The 23,277-nt window shown below is 35.2% G+C and overlaps 1 protein-coding gene across 1 annotated transcript in view; it reads left to right on the top strand.

Moving 5' to 3' along the window:
- Positions 1-23,277, top strand: part of LOC145670989 (uncharacterized) — a 427,013-nt gene that overhangs the window by 68,633 nt on the left and 335,103 nt on the right. The gene's annotated exons all lie outside the window — the stretch shown is intronic.

Genomic DNA, 23,277 nt, shown 5'->3' with positions numbered 1-23,277 from the left:
CATAGCAAAAAACAGTTAGGAATACTAAGAATTGGAGCGAATGCTTGTTTATAAATCTTAGGGTTCTCTGCAGTCTATTCCGACCTATTTCTGTATATTAAAGGTGAAAGATTAATATTGTTCTAGCGCAAATTCACCATTTATACAAATATACAATCCTTTTAAAAGATCAACTCGCAAAAGGGAAGAAAGCTTCGTTCAGCTTCAGAAGGCTATATACAACAATTATACTTAAAATTTGAACACATTTCAGTGGTACGGACCCCACTTTAAACTGTAGATCTATGTTTCATCTAGCCTTGGTGCTGATAGGGACGCTAAATTCGAATCCTTTTCACGAAGCCAAAGAAATTGAAATACAGGAGAGCTGAATTATACGCAAATTAGATTTGACAGCTATGAGACAAATCCAAAGGATTCAATTGAATTGCCATATTGCAATAATACGCTTAATTACTTTAAAGGAGAAGTTGTTATCCCAACTCCCTTGAGTCCTCAATGAAGTTCCGAAGTTAGATTTAAAAAATAAAAAAGTTATTCTCAATGTCCATGTTTCGATGTCCCTTCGAAAAACAGTTTCTCTTTACCTAGATCAGTGGTTCCAATCCTAATTCCTATGACAACCTCCATTGTATCACATCCTATTGCCAGCGACTCCATTATTTTTGGTTTGTGTGGGATTGTTAATATACCTATTGCGGAGATCTCAGGATATCCATCTGTTTCTATAATAGTAGAACACATTTCTTCTATATAGAAATAGTCTATACAGTAACTTCCTTAAAAGCGAATGGATTAAAACAAACTTTTTGTCAGTTCATTCATATTACAAATATCGAATCCGATCCGACATATTGTTTCAAAATGGGGGTCGTTTGAAAATTTTAAAACTTGTTAACTCCCTTAGACCCCCTAATTTTGGGTCATGTGCTAAAAAATAAAGTGATTTCTAATTTTCGTTTTTTTAAAAAAAACTTGGACAGTTGTTAAAAAAATATTGCGTATTTTACTAAATAAATGACTTGATCATGTATTTTACACGAAGATTGAACCGGACATTGCCGCACTAGTGAAATCACGCCATGATCAAGTATCTTATTAGCTTTCAATTTTAATTGTATTTCCATTTGCACGTTTTGTGGCATTTGTAATTTTCTGGTATTTCAATGTGCAGTTCTCATTAGTTTTATATCGTATCTCTTTCATTTAAATTGATTTCTAAACATCTCTGCACCTGTTGAAAATGTTTAGTAGACCTATTTTTTGTTGTTCTTAACAGCATGCATAAAAATAGATAATATGCTTATCAGAACAAAATTCAAAATAATATTAAAAAATATTTTCCGATACTAGATTCTAATTATATTTATCTCTTCCGCTTATCTTCGCGACCCTCATGAAACCCAGATTGAGAAACCCTGACTTAGTCGAAAGGATATTTTCAAGTACCAAAGAAAGCATATCTCGACCAATATTTTCTTTATATGTTTATATGAAAGGAAAACCCATTTGCAATTTCTTTCCGTTCATTTCTACCTCTACTAGTTACTTCTATTTTTAAAATAAAATGGAAGAATTTTTTACTTGTAAATTTCAGCTTATTGGCACCTCTTTTTTCACTTGACCATAAGGTAGCTATATAAGGGATATCTTAAAGGGATATCTTAATATTGGTGCCATGACCCGTTTCGACACTGCAAGATGCCGAATTTCACAACCCACTGAAGTCCAACCCAAGTGCAGGAGGGCAATAGATATGGGCGCCCGAAGACGGGGGTAGGGTGGGGCCCGAGCCTCCCCCGTGGCTCACGAAAATGTATTAAATTTCTTAAGATTTGTCTTAACACAAATAAAAAATACCAAACGTAATATAGCCACCAGGGATTTGAGCCCCCTAAAAATTTTTCTTCGGGCGCCCATGGTAATAGAGGTGCTTCTTAATACCACATGCAAAATAAAATAATTAGCGCATTTAGTAATATTTCTTCCTTTAGGTCGTAGCAATAAAATTTAAGCTTTAGCCTATATAACTTCCTTTCTACTATATCTTACGTGTTTGCCAAAGTTGTAGAGATCCGTTTTACCAAGGACAAACATTAATCGCAAATAAATAATATGCATTTTTTGAATCTAGATTTTATGAATGCTAAGTATACCGGGGTTTTCTCAAAATTCAAACACAAAGAACTGTGTGAGTATAGCAACGTGTATTGGCGTTGATGAAGATAATGCCAGGTGTGAACCCGTACAATTTCATCATTTTCACTTAAAACTTTCAATCTATTTTTAGTGGTTAAACACTGTCTGCACGAAAATTCTGGTCCTGTTATTGATAATTACTTTTCATATGTCTCTGAACAATCCATCGCGTACCTGTATGGGTAAATGTATTTCAAATTGAGAACTACTGATCTAACTTAACTCAAAATGTATACAGTATGTGTCACATTTAATGGTGACAGTATATCATTTTCCATATTCAAAATTTAAAATATTAGTATTATCGTGTTGTCCTTGTCAAGTACAGTAAAATCCCACTAACTAGCTTCTTGATACTTTGACATTACATATAATTCGACGATTCTTTTTTTAAAAAAAACGTTAAATGATTTCTGCTAGTCAAACACAATGTTAGACAATAATTTCTAACATTGCGTATACGGTGCAAAGGATATGGGTAAATTTTAATTACTGTTTTATTTTGATTATTTGTGACACTAATTTCTGCAACTATCTAACAAACTTGCTGATGGGTTTTGTTAGACGTCCCAATCTTCCTTCTCAAAAATGAAATGGCTGAAGAAAATCCGGGAATAGCTGCCAATCACCACTCAGACGAAATGGGGCGAGATACAATGCATATCATCCTGAGAGCTTTTCCACAAAGAACTGTTTGTTTCATTAGTTTTCTAGTAAGAAGAATTATTTTAGTGTATGCTGTACTTTTCTGAGCTTTGCATTATGCTAGAACTTTTATTAAAGTAATAGGCAATAACATATTATAGATTGTGAATAATCCACCAGTTAGGCCTATTCCATAACACTACACACTTATCGTGCGCATCTTTTTGTGGTTATGTGTTTAGCGCTTGCATCTTTGGCGCGGGAGAGCCAGGTTCGATTCTCGGTGGGAGTTCATATGATTCGGAATCCACGTCCACATCTTATATAGCCATGGCGGTGAAAGTAACAGTAAGCTTCGATCTAATCGATATTTTTGGTTAACTCATCATCCTCTCGGTCCACACTAACTCAAGTTTATTGAACTCTACCGTGCCTAATCCTCCGTTCTACTTTACAACACGTTTCTACACAAATACAATAAGTTATTAATTTTATAACGTTTTGAAACACAAGTTCACCAAGCAACTACTCATCTGCCTATCACACTACCCACTTTTTTTTTTTAACAAGAGTTTCATTCCCATCCAATGGATGGGCGGGCCGTAGAAGGCAACACCTTCTCTGTGGCCAGAGATATTTTCAACTTTCTTGAATTAGATGACATGGAGAATGATTTCAGGCTATAGAATAATGTGGATTGAAGTAAGGAACTAATAGCAAATCAAGTTGACGAGGATGTGTAAGAGGTGGTTATTGTGGTAAAATGTTTCTTGGGTACATGTGCGGAGATTATGAGCAATATATATGTGGATTTCGGTGGTAGATACGGCGGTCAGGATTATACTGATCTATGGCTTCGGTGCATTGCACTAGAAATACTGATAATAAACACATGTTTATTTGGGATATACTTTTAAATAACATTTTCTGTTATATAATTTACATTATCTAGTTTATTTTGTACTTTTCGCAGCCGCAAGTTAAATAATATAATCAAAATCATCTTGGAAAATTAGACAATAGAACTTTGTTATCAGTTCTGTAGGATTATTGAAGTTTTTACCTTGGATTGACATTTTTGGACACAGCACCGGATTTACGTATAAGCTAAGCAAGCTTTATTTTAGGGCCCTCTCTGTTAGAGACCCCAAAAATGAAAGGAAAAAAAATTGAATGTACATTTCCAAAATATAAGAAAAGCAATAAACAAAATACAATCTACATATAACAAACTGCTTCGTGTTTTGTAAACTCCTATAGTGTATGTAATGGGACCTTTCCGCTAGCCTGTTTCCTAAAATATCACTAGTTTCTTCATTTCTGTATATAGGGTGCCTACGTTCATCTGGAAACAAAAATGGCACCATTACCTTCAGTAGCTTATAGGGTCCCACCAAACCTAAATCCATCTCTGTTTGGACACGTCTTTTTATTTATTTTTTTAATTTACTTGACTAATTGCTGAACACATTAATTGATAGGACTTTTACTGTGTATTCAGTTCTGAAAATTTTAACTGTGACATAATTAAGATGAAAAATTTTGATCAGAAATGGAGAGAAATATTGTATTCTTATTGGATTTGACCACATATCCAAAATTTAAAGAACGACTTATTTCTCATAGGCCATGTCCCCAGCAGATAATCTAATGAAATATATAATTATGTTAAAATGCTATGGGTTAATTCGAGAAACCATATCAGTTTGGAGAAAGGTCAAACAGAAGTGCGAAAATTGATTCAATAGCACCTTTAAACTGAACTTGCCTTGGGGGAATGTATTTCGTATCATTGACGAGTTATAGTCAATCAAAATATAAAGTTTGGCTTTGCACTCGAACATTTTTCAATATGACTTAAATTGTTGTCTGTGTTATACAAACAAAAGAACGTAGTAATATATATATATATATATATATATATATATATATATATATATATATATATATATATATATATATATATATATATATATATATATATATATATATATATATATATATATATATATATATATATATCAGGGAGCAAAATTTCAAAGTCAGACGCACTCGCCAATCCAAAAATGATGTCGGCAGTATCTCTCACTTACAAATATATATAATTCTTTTACAATCAAAGATTTAAGATTTGTGGCTTGCAGTCCAGCTGCACTCACCACTCGACCATCTGTTGTGATAAGCGACATCTTTTTAAAATATCAATTTGGTTCAACTTTGATTGACCATAGTTTGACAATGGTCCATTTTCCCAAGGCAATTGTATGTTCATTTTAAACCCAAACATTGAGGCTTTGAAAAAAAGTTGTGCCAATTTTTGTGCTTTTTCCATAGACGATAATGTTAACCCTTTCGTGTACGAATAAAAAACTTTCTAAATTGATTCAAAAAATATTTTTTTCGGCGAGAAGGCAGATCGAGTCGTTTGTTAGTGTTGCCAGAAACAAGAATAGACCTTCAATAAAATCACTGTACATGAATGATTACTCGGAAGATTTAATTGAGATTTTGCAATTAATTTTAATTACCTATTAACTATCACCTCATACGTAGTTGCAATACACGAAAGGGTTAATTTCAAATCTAATTCTCGCGCCTCTGTTTGACCTCTGCCCAAATTAATTTTGTTTTTCGTATTAACTCACATAGTACTTTAACTTGTATGAGTTTATTTGGATTGTCTGCTGGGGACATGGCCTATGGGCAATGAGCCTTATCCTTTCATAAGTAGTAATGGAGTGAAACCCCAGCTCGTTCCACAAACCCTTCTGAATAAAGATAATGGTATAGGTAGGCACTTTAACACGATGAATTTATTCCCATCTACTACTTATACCCATTGTGGAGGAACTCTGCTAGCGAGTGGAATTCTATTGATATCTCTCGTGTCGGCGAATGAGTTTAAAGCAAAGTGATATTCTAATTTTGGTGCCAGAACAATGTCGCCATATTTCTCCACTGTAAATACAAACATGCGTTGTAAAACAAAATGAAAGTAAAATTCTAATGTATATGCGATACATAAGTTCTTTTAACATTTAAAAATATACCGGTATTAAATCATAATTTAGCAGTACACTTCATTACTTGAATATTTTGATTAATAAGTACTTCATGAATTCCAATTGATGTTTAACCCTTTCACAGAGGAAGTCGACTTTTGTCGACAGAACCAAATTTCCATAACATGCGAATGTCGACGATAGTCGACGTGTTAAACTTTGTTTGTCCGTATCTTGGCTTTGTCGAGATTAGTCGCCAAAGTTGTACCGTTCATTTTTGTTTGTGTTCTATTGTTTTCGATAAACAATAGAAATCACACAGAAAACCTTTGGCGACTACAATCGACAAACCCAAGATACAGACAAATTTTAACACGTCGACTATAATCGACATTCGCAGGTTAGGGAATTTTTTTTTCCGTCGCCTTCCACAGTGAAAGGGTTAAGAACAGTTTTCATCATTGTAGCACTCTGGTGATTTGGCATTTCTCAGCAACCACTTGTCTTGCAATTTTATAGTTACGAAATTCACTGCAAGTTATACTCAAATGCACTAAATGCTGTAACATAGATTACGTTCTTGTTATGTCAAGTCTGTTACTTTCCTTACTCCTTCCTTCAACATCAATAAGAATATACGTTGTGCATTAGAATTGTGCTGGGATGTTGAGTTTTTGGTAGTTAAGTCTGTGACAACTATTCTAAGGAAATGTCCATTACTCGCTTGTCCATTCGAATATAAAATCTATTCCGTACATCGGGCTCGTTCGCAAGCGGCATATTACTATCAGAGTGTAACGTTGCAGTTCTTTTATGAACCAGTTTAGTAAGAATACCATAATTGGCATTGCTTAAAACATTTGAACTACCGGTATTGGTAGAGTCTAAGCAAATACAGGACAAATGTAAGTCTTATACAACCTCAATACAAAGAAGGCACGGTGTGCCTCAGGTACGTAGGGGTCCTGGTTCGATCGCAGGGCAAGTAAGTTTGTGATGGACAACATTGTGTCCGTGGGTTTTCTCGGGGTACTTCCGTTTCCTCAAACACCATCATTCCATCAATTATTCCATAATCATTCACTTGTCTTAGTCAGCCGTCTCTCTTAGCCTAAAGGGCATATGCGAGGAGAAGTCAAAAAGTAAAGGAACTTTTGTAATTTCTCGCACTAGGATTGGTAACATTGCTAGTATCCAGCGCTAGATTACTGTTGTCTGCAACACTTCTATACAACATGTCAGTCTTATTCCCGCGTTAGTCGTTGGAGTGTAGCAGACTGTTAAATATGGCAGCTCCATTATCGATCTGCAACAAGTAGGAAATGAGGGCAGTGATTCGCTTTTTGTTTGCGGAAGGTGTTAAACCTGCGGAAATTATTCGTCGAATGCAAGCGCAGTATGGTGACAGCTGTTTATCTAGATGCAAGATCTACGAATGGATAGAGCATTTTAAACAAGGAAGAACTTCTTTATGTGAAGAAGAAAGATAGGGTAGGCCATCGACGTCAACAACTGAGGACAATTTAAAAATTATTGAGAATATGCTGATGAAAAACAGATGAAACACAGCGGATGAAATTGATTTGGACGAATCACAGGAGAAGATTTGCAACCGATGCAGAAGGCATTGATGCAGTGCAAAATTGGATACAGGGGCAACCAAAAAACATTTTCCCGAAGGAATAAAAAAACTTGGGAAACGTTTGAAAAGGGGCGTTGAAGTGCAGGAAGGTTACGTAGAAAAATAATGTATGTTTCAGTTTTCTATCATTAGAATAAATGTACCTTTTCTGAAAAGTCCCTTTATTTTGTGACTTCCTCTCATACGTTGGACGTTAAACTGAAAGATTTCATTTTTTTCCTTTACAATCTGCATGCCTTTGGTCAAGCTAAGATCGAGACGCTGGAAGCGTTTTCTTGACGACTTGCAGAATATCGGTACCTTTTTGTTGTTCCCTTCACAGATACAAGTACTAGCTCCTCACTACCACTGGCACAGATATCCAGATTTGCTGTATGATATGCTTTTGTACATATATCTAAAGTGTGCTGCCATGATGTAAATTAAGTCGACCGTTTTTGTTGTTATTATTAAGTTCCCGCAATGTCAATGAGAAGTTCATCGAGGTGTCATCAAACAATTGGACCCTATCGGAAGTCGACTATTTTTGTTGTTGATGATGATGATAAGTTCCCTCAATATCAATGAGAAGTTCATCGAGGTGTCATCAAACAATTGGACCCTATCGCAAGTCGACTATTTTTGTTGTTGTTGTTGATGATGATAAGTTCCCTCAATGTCAATGAGAAGTTCATCGAGGTGTCATCAAACAGTTGGACCCTATCGGAAGTCGACTATTTTTGTTGTTGCTGTTGATGATGATAAGTTCCCTCAATGTCAATGAGAAGTTCATTCAGGTGTCATCAAACAGTTGGACCCTATCGGAAGTTGACTATTTTTGTTGTTGTTGATGATGATGATAAGTTCCCTCAATGTCAATGAGAAGTTCATTCAGGTGTCATCAAACAGTTGGACCCTATCGGAAGTCGACTATTTTTGTTGTTGTTGATGATGATGATGAATTCCCTCAATGTCAATGAGAAGTTCAGGACCCTATCGGAAGTCGACTATTTTTGTTGTTGTTGATGATGATGATAAGTTCCCTCAATGTCAATGAGAAGTTCATTCAGGTGTTATCAAACAGTTGGACCCTATCGGAAGTTGACTATTTTTTGTTGTTGTTGATGATGATAAGTTCCCTCAATGTCAATGAGAAGTTCATCGAGGTGTCATCAAACAGTTGGACCCTATCGGAAGTCGACTATTTTTTTTGTTGTTATTGATGATGATAAGTTCCCTCAATGTCAATGAGAAGTTCATTCAGGTGTCATCAAACAGTTGGACCCTATCGGAAGTCGACTATTTTTGTTGTTGATGATGATGATGAGTTCCCTCAATGTCAATGAGAAGTTCATTCAGATGTCATCAAACAGTTGGACCCTATCGGAAGTCGACTATTTTTGTTGTTGTTGTTGATGATGATAAGTTCCCTCAATGTCAATGAGAAGTTCATTCAGGTGTCATCAAACAGTTGGACCCTATCGGAAGTCGACTATTTTTGTTGTTGCTGTTGATGATGATAAGTTCCCTCAATGTCAATGAGAAGTTCATTCAGGTATCATCAAACAGTTGGACCCTATCGGAAGTTGACTATTTTTGTTGTTGTTGATGATGATGATAAGTTCCCTCAATGTCAATGAGAAGTTCATTCAGGTGTCATCAAACAGTTGGACCCTATCGGAAGTCGACTATTTTTGTTGTTGTTGATGATGATGATGAATTCCCTCAATGTCAATGAGAAGTTCATTCAGGTGTTATCAAACAGTTGGACCCTATTGGAAGCTGACTATTTTTTTGTTGTTGTTGTTGATGATAAGTTCCCTCAATGTCAATGAGAAGTTCATCGAGGTGTCATCAGACAGTTGGACCCTATCGGAAGTCGACTATTTTTGTTGTTGTTATTGATGATGATAAGTTCCCTCAATGTCAATGAGAAGTTCATTCAGGTGTCATCAAACAGTTGGACCCTATCGGAAGTCGACTATTTTTGTTGTTGTTGATGATGATGATGAGTTCCCTCAATGTCAATGAGAAGTTCATTCAGGTGTCATCAAACAGTTGGACCCTATCGGAAGTCGACTATTTTTGTTGTTGTTGTTGATGATTATAAGTTCCCTCAATGTCAATGAGAAGTTCATTCAGGTGTCATTAAACAGTTGGACCCTATCGGAAGTCGACTATTTTTGTTGTTGTTGTTGATGATGATAAGTTCCCTCAATGTCAATGAGAAGTTCATTCAGGTGTCATCAAACAGTTGGATCCTATTGGAAGTCGACTATTTTTGTTGTTGTTGATGATAATGATAAGTTCCCTCAATGTCAATGAGAAGTTCATCGAAGTGTCATCAAACAGTTGGACCCTATCGGAAGTCGAATATTTTTGTTATTGTTGATGATAAGTTATCTCAATGTTAATGCCGAGTTCATCGACGTTTCGTCCAACAGTTAGACCCTCTTGTTAGTCGGTCGTCATGGATGCTCACAAAAGGGGGCAATAGAGGCAATTGCCCCTCTCTGGATTTTTGATAAAAGGTTAATAATTATGTGTTCCACTGTAACTGGTGACAAAAGTTTGCTTTTAAAATCAACATTCAAATAAATGATTATGGGTTTAAAAAAAAGTCTAGCCCATCCCCAAGATTTTAACCTACTCCTCTCCCTCTGTCATGTTTTATATTTTTTCAGTAATGATTATATTCAGCCTGATGAATGCAATGACAAAGTATTTTGAATGATAGAATCCGTCAGTTGAGTTGAAAAGTAAATTCGCTTTTTGTTGTAGTTTTGTGTGTGTGTGTCTCGCTCCCCTACACCTTGGAAAAAATCTTGCCGGCGTCCATGTCGACCGTAGACCCTATCGCAGACTGCAAATACTTCTTTATTATTTGCGCAACGATGATGCACTCTTCCACGAACTCGTCCTCTACAAATACTTTAGCATTTCAGCAAATGGTGCAACCCTTTGGTCTCCAATCCTGGGCTTTGTAACAAATCTTACTGGTAGTATTTCAAACACTTCGAAAGCAATTCAACTTGTCCACACGAAGTTGGCATTCAACTAGAAAATGTCTCATGGTGTTCATTTATATATCATTAGACTTCCAAACTATGCTATGCATATATTTATCTAATCGGAAGTTCTGTGGAACGAATATGTTCGTCTATCTGTGTGCCCTTTCCGTCTGTCCGTTTGTCGATAGTAATCAGAGGAAAAACGGTAAGAAATATCGAGAAGTAGTTTGCTAGAATCAATTCAGCGTCCAAATAATATCCTTCGTTTAATCAATTAATCTCCATTCAAACCAGAAGTGGTAGAAATTAACCATCTCTCACTTTTAATATTCATCGTCATAAGAGGGTAATAGATAACGGATTTTTGGTATCAATTCAGCGTCTGAAGAAAAACATATCACCTTGTCTCTACTAAAACTACTATACCAAACTACCGTTGCAATTTCTCACTTTGTTTTACAATTATTTTAGTAGAATCATAAACCAAAAACAATAAGAGATAGCAAGAAAATGTTGATATGATTCAGTATCCCCCGCCCCCAGAAAAAAGAAATTTCTAACCTCAATGAAACCGGAACTTGTAGACCTCTTACTTCTGATTTCAGCATTAAATATTCATAGTTTGGAAGTCTACCCTATAATTTCACAACTTTTTTTTTTTTTTTTTTTTTTTTTGAAATTTAGCTATTTGTAGTGTTTCTCTTTCCCCCCTTCTTAATGAAATTTTAGTTCCACTCGACTTACATTTGCTGTTATTTTCGATACCCACAATTTTAATCTTTGCTATAAAGGACACCGTACAAAAAAACATTGCATTTCCTCGTCTGTCCGATTTGGGTGATTTTTGATATATTCTATCTGAGGACCCCCTGGTAAATTGTTTAAGTGGGACCAGCTCCCTATGACCAACCTTGTGACCTTCAGAGGTCACCAAAGGTTACACCATACAAACAGCATTGCATTTCTTCGTCTGTCGGATTTGGAAGATTTTTGGATATGTTGTAGCTGAAGAACTCCCGCGAAATTGTTTATATCGGGTCAACCCTTATGACCAACCCTGTGACCTCCAGAAGTCACCAAAAGTCACAAAACGGGTGTTGGTAGAACGGGTTCTAACTTGGCATACAAAAAATAGTTGTGTGTTATATTGGGCTACGGCAAATGAGGATAGTCCACGTAATGGTGTGACTTTTGGTGACCTATGCAGGTCACAGGGTTGGTCATAGGGAGTTGGCTCCACATAAACAATTGACCGGGGCAACCTCAGCTACAACATATAAAAAAATCACCCAAATTGGACAAACGAGGAAACGCAGTGTTTTTTGTACAGTGCGACATTTAATGACTTCTGGAGGTCACAGGGTTGGTCATAGGGAGTTGGCCCCACATAAACAATTGGCCCGGGGATCCTCAGCCACAACATATAAAAAAAATACCGAAATCGGACAGACGAGGAAATGCAACGCTTTTTGTACGGTGTCCTTTTTTATTTCCTTTGAAAGTAACCACGTTTTCCACATACTCTAGTGTTTATCTGAGAAATACTTGCTGGGTATGACGAAGTTTGTACTCGTAAAATATTTAATCCCATACTACTGTTGAACGTTTAGACATATTATGAAATCGATTATAAACCTCGTTCTATATTTATGATTTTCAGTGTTCCCACAGTCCTAGCCCTGGAGTGGGCTGAAAAATAGTACCAAATTGAAACAAAAAGGGCTGAATTCATTTCTTTATACCAATTGTAATACATGGCTCTAAGGGAGTAACGTTCTAGAACATTCCTCCCCTCTTCCAAGAGTCTAAATAAAGAAAGTGCTCTTTTTAAAAATTACTTTAAAAAACATTTAAATAGGAAGACCCCGAACAATCATGGAAGTAGATGAAACTGTTCTCGCACGTAGGAAGTATAACAGAGGCCGCAAATTAAAAGGGAAAACAGTTATCATCTTCGGTATGTATTGTAAGGAAACCAAACGCGTCTCTATTTCAAGTTACCAATAAACCTAAAGGGTATTATAGCTATATATAAAAAAATACATAAAACGAGGAACAAATCAATCATCTCCGAGTTCGCGTGTAAACAGTATGTTATAATAAAATATTAAAATATAAATTATCAGGATGTGCCCATCTAGCGTCATTTGTTTCCCGGTATAGTTCAAATTACGAATTTTGCACACAAAGTTCATGGCGTTATGCGATGCAAAGTCACAAAATAAATGTTCATCATCATTTTTAAAAAGAGTCCAACACAGTATGAGCAACGTGAGATGTAGGAAAAGTCTTACTGACACTTTTGAAAATGGGTATTTGTATTTGTTAAATAGTGCTGAATTGGACAGAATTGTACCAACTTTTTCACAAAAGGGACTGAAATTGCCAGCGTGGTACCAACGGGCCGATGAATGACAAAAAGGGCCAGGGTTGCCACACTCGAGACTCGCGATGATGCCAAACACGGGTCTGAATTATGCTAGATTTTTGTAAATTATGCCAGATTTTCAAATTATCTTTCCTAACTAATTTTAAGACCCGCCCGTACTTATCTTGATTATTTTAATGAAGTGTTTCAACTGTATTCATGTACCAAGCTAATATGACGCTGTCAGGAATGATAATGAAATAAATTGGTAAATGGCACATTATAGGGGAGGAAGGTCGAATTTATTTTTTAAGAATGGATAACATTTTAAGAAATATATACACAACATGCCGCTTCCGACACAGGCCTGAAGCATTTCTTTTAGTGCTGTACCCTGACTCCCTCCTCTCTCAAGTTGTAAATTGAAAGGGACAGAAACATCCCAGATAACCAAACATTCAGGTTTCAGTTGACAGTGATAAAACTATGGGTAAGTAAATATGTTTTTTAGGGTCACGTTTTGCTATTTGTGAACATTTCTTAGGGATGTAGGTTTGCGAGAAGCAACACCAAGAAAAGATAGGTACTGTTTAACTGAGGACTCTGAAGGCTTTTGAGACGTGTTTTTGGATCAGTCTGACGACACAGAAGAGGAATTGTTCCCAGCTGCTGGCGGATCATGTTCATTCGACAAAAGAAATTCATGTTCCCGAACTTGTGGCGGATCAAATGGGAATATACCAGATGATGTAGCCATTCAGTAGTGTAGAATTTTTGAGCACCTTATGATTAGCATTTTGTAATTTAGTTGTGTTGGTAGATCCTAAAATATTTTTTTCTGATGTTCCCTCGGAGTCCATTTATGGCAAAAGTGAATAGACACTAGAAATAAGCAATAGACCTCACGTACTATTACATACTCATAAAGTGAAAAGCGAGAGAAGAAAGAGTGTTCTGAATCCTCTTAGTTCATTAATTACATTGTCCAGATTCACCTTAACGTAATAAAGATGTCCGAAATAACCCTTCCCTAAACGTCCGAATTCGCCCGTTTTAAGTACTGTAAACTTGTGCACATGTTGAGCAGGCGTGCGCAAAATAATAGAATTCTTCCAATATGCAACGAGTAAAGTAAGGTCTTCGCTTCGTTATCTGTCTTACTTAACCATTTGCTGATAACTACTTCTGTGTAAAACCTTAACATATTCCAAAAGTTACATCAGGTCAAAAAACGTGCATATAGGCATCACAACAAGTCACCACATTACACATGCGAAAAACAGTATTATCATAAGATTAAGATATCCCAATTCAGCGACTGTCCGGAATCATCCAAACTTACTATATGTCACACAGTTTGAAACATTGCAAAAAACACATTATATAATATTTGTAAATACAACATACACGCACGATCGAACTGCTGCTTGTATTTTTCGCTTGCACAGGTTGGTTCGTGTTTTTCGCTATTATATATATATATATCCTCCGTTGTTTCGCGCCTGCTCCCCTTACGGAAGTACCCCCTGCCTTCGCTTCACCAGTTTAGCACTGCTCTGAATCTGAATAGATAGAAATCATGCTTATAGTGATCACTTCGTGCCTGCTCGCTACGGACGCACTCCCGTTCATCGCTAGGACCTATCACTTTCGTCCTACCTTCAAGCAAAATAGATAGAAAGCAGTCTTTTGGTAATCACCTAGCACAGATTGCTGCGCATTTTACGCACTAAATTTTGTTTACGCGAATTCGTACCATCACTTCGCTCCTGCTCCTAACGGACGTACACCATAGATCTACTATCAAGTGATCGCATCCATTTCGTCCTGCCTTGAACCTTAATAAATAGAAATTATTCTTATAATGATTACCTTTAGCAGAGATATTTTTCGCATATAGCATATATTAGTACACATTTTATAAATCTGTACGCAATTGTTGTGTGTACCATACTTGTAAAAGTGCATAACTTCTTTTTTCAAAGTGTTAGCGTCGAATTTTATCGAAAGATCGCTGTATTTATATCCATAAAGACTAAGCTATCTTAAAATTAATCTGCACCGAGGAAGTGGACTTGACCCATGAGAGAGCTTTGTATACGAGGTGCGACACAAAAAAGAAAGTTTTGTAGCTGTGTTACTAAAAATAATTAACATATGCATATTGTTTTTGCAAGGATAAAATACCATACCTCCTCTACCTAGTACAGTTAACTGGACTCATCCAGCCCAGCTACTCGCGAGATAAGCAACAAACAGTTAACACATGTATGAGTGCGTTGGCAGAAAATGACGAGCGTGAAAGTATAAACATCAAGCTTCTCGTGAAACTTCGAAAATCTGCTACTGAAATATTTCAAATGTTGACGGAAGTTTGTGAGAAATAACCACAGATTGAGTGTTAGAACAATTGCTGAGGCTGTGAACTTGGACACAAAATCAGTTGTGGAAAAGTGGCTGAATCTTGCTTCAGGACAATGAACCCGCTCACAAGTCTAATCCGTACAGTAATTATTGGCTCGAAAAAGCATTGTAGTGTTAGAATATCCGCCGTACTCGCCTGATTTGGCACCTTGTGATTTGTGTGTTCTCGAAAATCAAATCTGAACTGAAAGGAACACATTTTTATCTCTGTTAGTGAGGTTAGAAAAGAAAAACGGAAATCGTACTTAAGATCCTTACAGAACATGACTTCCAGAGATGTTACATACAATAGCTGCAGCGAATTAAGAAATGTGTTCAAGCAAAAGGGAACTACTTTGAAGGTGACATCACCGGCAGGAATCAATAATGTACTTACTTTGAGTTATTACTTCAGTCCGTGTCGTATTACGTCCGTGTATTACGTCAGTTAGTCTAACAATAACTTACTATGCAATAAATTTATTTGTAGACCACTATTATGAAACTACGTAACGATACCTTGTGTTCATTGTCATTTTACATATCAAAAAGTTTGAATATTGCAATTGAAAACTGATATCGTATAATACAACTAGTGATGTGAGGTGGAAAATTTTCCGCTATATTTTTCCGGAAAATTTTCCATTCTAAAAAAAATATCAGTAATCAAGTAACAATTCCTCAGCAATCATAAAATTGGTTGAATTCGTGTACAGAAATGTAAAAATCTGAAAGATCTTTTAAAGAATCTGAAAATTTTCATAGCTTACACAATTTTCAGTACTATGTAGGAACAAGTTAAACCATTTTTCATTAATCTAAATATTTTCTGTCTTATATGGAAAAATTGAAGAACTTTTTATGAGTCGGAAAATTTTCCTCATTTTGAAGCAAAAAGTAAAACAACCTTTTGTGAATCGGAAAGTTTTATTGTTGTGTAGAAACAAGTGAGAGGAATTTTCATAGATCGGAAAATTTTCATCACGATGTAGAAACAAGTGGAAAAAACTTTTCATAAGCCTGACAATTTTGGATATTATGTATAGTGATGTTAGGTGGAAAATTTTCCATTATATTTAACTGCACATTCAGCTACAAAATTGAATTTCTGTAGAGGAAAGTTAGTCAGCAACAAATTACAATTTCCCAATTAGCTTTCGAGAACCAGAAAATTTTCTAATATTTCAAGTTGGAAAGTAAATTTTACACAGTGTTTGTCTCTCTCTCTCTTCATCTGCGAGCTCCTTCGTTGCTAAGCAGTTAGCATACGCGTCTTTGGCATGGAAGACCTGGCTTCGATTCCCAGGCGGAGCTCATGTAGTTCGGATTTCACGTTAATCAGTTGGTCCCGTCTCATATAGTCTCGCTGCTGAAAGGGACGTTAAACTCAAAATCAACTCAATTCAACTCCTCTCTCTCTCTCTCTCTCTCTCTCTCTCTCTCTGTGTGTGTGTGTGTGTGTGTGTGTGTGTGTGTGCAAAGCGCAGAGAACATGAGTTCGAAGTGTACAAATATCCCATTCTATTATTTAAAATTTCAATTTGTTAAAAAAGTAATGAATGTTTTCCGATTCATAAAAACATACTTCACTTATTCCTACATCGTTGTTTAGCCGTAAAATTTATTGGTAATAAATATTGTCTTAAAAAGTTTCATGAAGTGAAAATCTAACAGTTCTTCATTTCAAGAATGTTTCAAAAACTTCAATGCATTCTTCCCTCAGAATCCACCTTTGATCTTACAATATTAGATTTCGTCAGTTTAATACGCATAAGACGGTTTTCTCATAGCTTTACTACTTTTATAGATTTACATTCTGCAACATTTATAAATAAGTAGATATAATAGAGAGAGAGAAAAAAAACACTATGTAAATTTTTACTTCAACTTGAAATATTAGAAAATTTTCTGGTTCCCGAAATCTAATTGGAAAGTTATAATTTGTTGTTGTCTGATTTTCCTCTATAGGAATTGTATATCTCAATATGCAGTTAAATATAGTGGAAAATTTTCCACCTAACATCACTATACATAATATCCAAAACTGCTCGGATTATGAAAAGCGTTTTCATTTATTTCTACATCGTGATGAAAATATCCGATTCATGAAAATTCCTTACATTTGTTTCTACAGAGCAATAAAACTTTCCGATTCACAAAAAGTTGTTTTACTTTTTGCTTCAAAATGATGAAAATTTTCCGACTCATAAAAAGTTCTTCAATTTTTCCATACAAGACACAAAATATTTCGATTTATGAAACATTGTTCCACTTGTTCCTACATAGTACTGGAAATTGTCTGAGCCATGAAAATTTTCAGGTTCTTTAAACGATCTTTCAATTTTTAACATTTCTATACATAAATTCAATCAATTTTATGAATACTGAGGAATTGTTACTTGATCACTGATATTTATTAAGAACGGAAAATTTTCCGGAAAAATTCAAGCTTTCCATTGACTATTATGAATGCTGGAGAAGTTGCTAGACGTAGAGAGGCAGAAAAGGAAAGGAAATACAACAATCTCCTCGACAAATTTATTTTTGCTCCAATAGCCATCGAGACCAGTGGGTCATGGGGTTCTAGAAGCCTTGATTTTATCAGAGAGGTAGGCAGACGCATATCTATCGTTTCTGGAGATGTTCGTTCAGCATCCTTCTTAATATAACTTATATTCATTGCGGTCCAAAGAGGCAACGTTTCGTCAGTTCTTGGTACGTTGCCGCCTGGAAGGGAACTGAAGGAGATATTTCTTCTCTAGTAGAGTAAAGCGGGGCAAAAGAACGCACTTAATGTTCAGCGGGGCAAAAGTCCTTCAGTTAATGGGTAAAGGAACGCATAATTGTGTTTGATAATATCATAATGTAAAATGCAGACTTTTTTCCATTACAAACTAAAGTAAATTAGCGATATCAATGTTACCTTAAAATACTAAAACTATTTCTTATGTTTGTATCTGGTAGTTTCATAATCTGATGTATTTTCATTTATTTACGATAATGTGTGTATATATTTTAATTAATAACGCATCAGTTGTAAAGTCCATACAAATAAATATTTCAAGGAATGTTAACATTTTTTAAATCACAAATGTATCTGTATGTAAAATTTCCGGAAAAATATAGAAGAAAATTTTCCACCTCACATAACGGCTAAACAACAATGTAGGAATACATGGAGTATGTTTTTATGAGTCGGAAAATTTTCCGTTTCAAAATTTTCCGGAAAATTTTCATCACTGTACAGGACAGACAATTCTTCGATTCATGAAAAATTGTTTCATTTGTTACTATATAGTACTGAAAATTGTGTGAGCCATGGAAATTTTCAGATTCTTTAAACGATCTTTCACTTTTTTCATTTCTATACATGATTTCAATCAATTTTATGAATACTGAGGAACTGTTACTTGATCACTGATATTTATTAAGAACGGAAAATTTTCCGCAAAAATATAGAAGAAAATTTTTCACTTCACATTACGGCTAAACAACGATGTAGGAATAAGTGGAGTATGTTTTCATGAATCGGAAAATTTTTCCGTTCCAAATTTTCCGGAAATTTTCATCACTGTACAGGACAGACAATTCTTCGATTCATGAAAAATTGTTTCACTTGTTCCTACATAATACTGAAAATTGTCTGAGCCATGAAAATTGTCAGATTCTTTAAGCAATCTTTCAATTCTTAACATTTCTATACATGAATTTAATCAATTTATGAATACTGAGGAATTGCTACTTGATCACTGATATTTGTTAATAACGGAAACTTTTCCGGAAAATATAGAAGAAAAGTTTTCACCTCACATCACGGCTATACAACGATGTAGGAATAAGTGAAGTAAGTTTTTATGAATTGGAAAATTTTCCGGAAAATTTTCATCACTGAATACAACATTTCAGGGTAAAATCTACCAACATAAAACGTGTGTTCAATTTAGATTTTTGTGTTAGTACTAGAGTGCGTATTAGTAAATAAAAATGTAGCCTAAATTATAATACATTTATTCCTCAATCTTTATTTCATAAATTTTGAGAGAAAATCCATTACTATAGAATTACAGAGCAAATATTTTCCAATATGTCGTCTTATATTCATTTAATTCACTTTAATGTAGTTGATAGTACAAAATAAATGTAATTCAACTCTAACTTGTTTACGTATTCACTACAGGGTCGTCATTTAGGGGGGCGGGGGGAAATTTCCCCCTCCCAAGAGTTTGTGATTTATATAGATTTTATCAATAGAATAGTTGTAAATCATTGAAAAAAGGGAAATATTAATTATATCAAGGGGTCTTGCCTCCCCAAGCAAAATCTGAAATGATGTTCCTGATTCACTACATTACTCACAAAAGAAAGCATTTCACTAAAGAATATTTCTCTTTAATATTTAAATACCTGAAAACTAAGTATATCAAGGAAGAGAATGCTTAACACACAAAGTAAGTGTATTGTGATATGATACGTCAGACTGACAGATAATAGGCAAAACATAGAATATACTATTTTTATTACATGCATTATCAACAAATCTATTCAATTTTCCAACCTCTACTGTTTCAGGAAATGTTCTTAAAATCGAGGATATACAGTTAAAATGATTTTAGGTTTCACCAATCTAGTTTTAACAAAATTTAATATCGCAGCGGAAAACAGTTCTTTTGATAAGAATATGAAGAATGCGTCATGAAGCAGATCTTGTAACATACAGTTAACTCCTTTTGTTTTAGTTTACCACTTTTTTTTTTTTTAACATTATAATGTCCAAGAGATGGCAAAACGACTCTCGACTTGGATTCGGCTCAGTGGTGCTTTTCCAACATCCAGTGTCAATGTAGTAAATGTATGATAAATATTTACAATTTTAAAAAGATAGCCCTATAATTATCCAGTAATTCGATATTTCTGTTAATTTTATTGCTAGTTAAGTGTTTAGTCCAAAATCCAATTTCATTAACTTATCAAAATATTATGTTAATGCAGTGGTGCCCACCCCCCTTATGTCCATGACGCACCCCCCTCAATTGCCTATCCGTAGGTGTTTTTCCATGACAAAAAAAACTTTTCGATTAATTTTTACACCCTTTCAAACATATTTATATATATTTTTACCCCCCCAAATATTTCAATGACGCAGTTTGCGTCATAGCCCCCCCCTTGTGGGCACCCCTGTGTTAATGTAATGGATTTCTTTGAATATATATATAAAGTATGAGAAATTATTGCGGGATCACACGTTGCTATAGTTTCATTCTAATAACGTCCATAATCCTCCGGAATCCGAATTGGTTACTGCGTAAGGTGAACATTTGTAGTGGTTACCTAGCTATTGACATAGATACTTTTTCATACGACGTTGTACAATATGATGAGATCGTTATATTGATCAGTATCTTACTTATCCTTGAGAGCTGTTGGTATAAAAATATTCCAATGACATGTTCATGGAGGAATTGATAATAAGTGTGCATTGCCATGGTGTAACTACTGTGGAAGAATTCGCCAAGTTAATTCGGAGTTGGGGCATAAAAGCGCAATCCTATATATGGTAAAATGGTGCTTGGGACCCAAATTCAAAATACAAGTATGTGGGTTATTGCTCTTCCTACTTAGGGTTGCCATATTTTAAAATTAGAAAAGCGGGAGTTTATAAACCGTAAGTACTGATGTGAACTTGTGTATTAGAAATACTGACCGGATAATTCGTACCTTTTTTTTTTTTTTTTTGAGTGATTTATTTGTTAAGTAACACTTCCAATCTACTTTCCTAACGAAACTAAAGTAAAACAAATTTAGTTTTTGCTTTTAATGTTTTATAAAGTTCCACAAATGTGAGTCTCGAATTGCAAAATAAGTATTACAGTAAGAAATATGTAATAGTAAGGATATCCCTAAGGCAAGCCCCCCCCCCCTAAAAAAAAGCAAGCGATATATGGCAGATATTGTTCATACGGTTTTATCTCTAAGAAACACAAAATAATTTCTGAATTTTTATTATAGGAAAGGTAAAATATATTTAAGAGTCTTGGTTCATCTCATAAAAATGTCTAATGATTTTTAAATATTGCTACTTGTAATCATACTAATATACAAAATTAACACGATTTCACAATATATGAAATAAAGCATAAACATTTAAAAAGAAAGAAATATTAATAATGAATCCAATCTAAACAAAATGTTAAGGATACCGTAATTTAAGTTGCAATCATTTCTGAATATATAAAGACAAAGTGAACACACAGACTAGGTAAAAACAACAAACCACTGTGTTAATAAGAGAGTGGGCTCAGCGCACTCTTATTAACAAACGGCTCTGCGCACGCGTACTGGGGAAACAGCTCACAGCCTGAGCCTGAGCGGGAGTCCAAATTGAACTCCAGATCGAGATCGAGTCCAAAATGAACTCCAGATCGAGATCGAGTCCAGATCGAGACAGAGATGAAGCTTTTTACGTTGAATATAACAACACTTTATCGCCAAAGTCGTCTTAGATTTTTCTCCAATCCAAAAAAACGGGTAGTTTTTCTTGATTAAGAGATAATTAAGCGGGGGACGAATATAGGACCTGAAAATCGGGTGGTACTCGCTAAAATCGGGTAATATGGCAACCCTATTCTTACTCCCTCGGCTAATCGCTGAGATGAAATATTTAGACATCCACTTTCCTTCACATTTCAAGAACGAGATGTTAAGCTGAATCACATAGTTCTGTGTTCTAAGTTATACTTCTTGCAATTAAATTTATATTTTCAGAGAGTCTTCGTAGTAACTTTGTAAATTTACAGTTGAACACAAAATTTCGAAGGATCTCAATCAGGGAATCCGAATGATCTGAAATAGCGACACCCTGGAAAATTTGACAATAATTAAGCCTACTGGTTGCGTCTAGTTCTGTGTGGTTGGATCCTGTCTGTTGGACGACCTTATGAGGTGTAGTTGTAGGAATAGGAATGGTTTAGACATATATAACCATCAAATTCTGTGCATCCTTTTGTTATTTATTTATTTATTTATTTATTGTAAGAACGTTATAGTAACAGTAGTCGCGACACTAGTTGGAAAGCCTAATAGATTCACAATTTGATTCGAGTTGAATTGGTTGATTTCTAAATGTATTTTAAAAGACGTTATTGTAATAAAGTTATTAAATACAATTTAACACAGGACGCCAGGTCGCCATAGGCATCTAGAAATGCAGAGCTGGCGACCATTGCTCAGTAGGAATGTTTTCTGCCTAAACTCACAAGGGCTGCGCAGTTTCTGTTTCACACGTAAATAATTGTTATCGAGTGAGAGAAAACACGTAATGTGAAGTCTTCACAACGGACATGGAAAGTGAAGTGAAGCGTTCACAACGTTGTAATTCACCCCTCTTTCCCCACCCTCAGACGAAATTGTTTGCCTCGTGGCGCGTAAACGTGAGAGATCGTTTCCCCCGCTGTTTGAAGTTAGAACCATAGGCGGCGCCAGAATTTGGGTAATGTGGGTGCAGGCTAGGATGGGACAACACATTCTAACATTGTTGCCAGAACGCTCTGCACTTTTGAGCCTTAAGATTTCAAAAATAATCCGTACGTTTTACTCAAAATAACAATAATAATAATAATAATAATAATAATAATAATAATAATAATAATAATAATAATAATAATAATAATAATAATAATAATAATAGAAAAACACGGTATGATAGCAAGTAACTAATGACAGACTTAAGAAGTACCTCAAATATATCCAAACATAGAAAACAAGAAATATACAAAATAGAAAGGATTATTGTAGGAAATCTGAAAATCGAAGTTAATGTGGGTGCAGCTGCACCCGCCTATGGTTAGAATAGCTGGGAGGGGGCAGCCCAGTGCCTAGAATAGATCAACTAATATGCCCTGATGTAATCTCTTTCTTTGTCAAACCAAAGGCCGTAGGGGAGGGGGGACCTCTCATAATTTGTACGTGAGAGATACTGGCGACCAGCATTTCTGGATTTGCGAGTGCATCTGACTTTGAAATTTTGCGCCC

This window comes from Thermobia domestica, chromosome 15 (genome assembly GCF_964235325.1).
Source record: "Thermobia domestica chromosome 15, izTheDome1.hap1.1, whole genome shotgun sequence".
In the NCBI taxonomy this organism is placed as follows: domain Eukaryota; kingdom Metazoa; phylum Arthropoda; class Insecta; order Zygentoma; family Lepismatidae; genus Thermobia; species Thermobia domestica.
The sequence above is the reverse complement of the archived record's forward strand: the minus strand, read 5'-3'. Positions and strand labels throughout refer to the sequence as shown.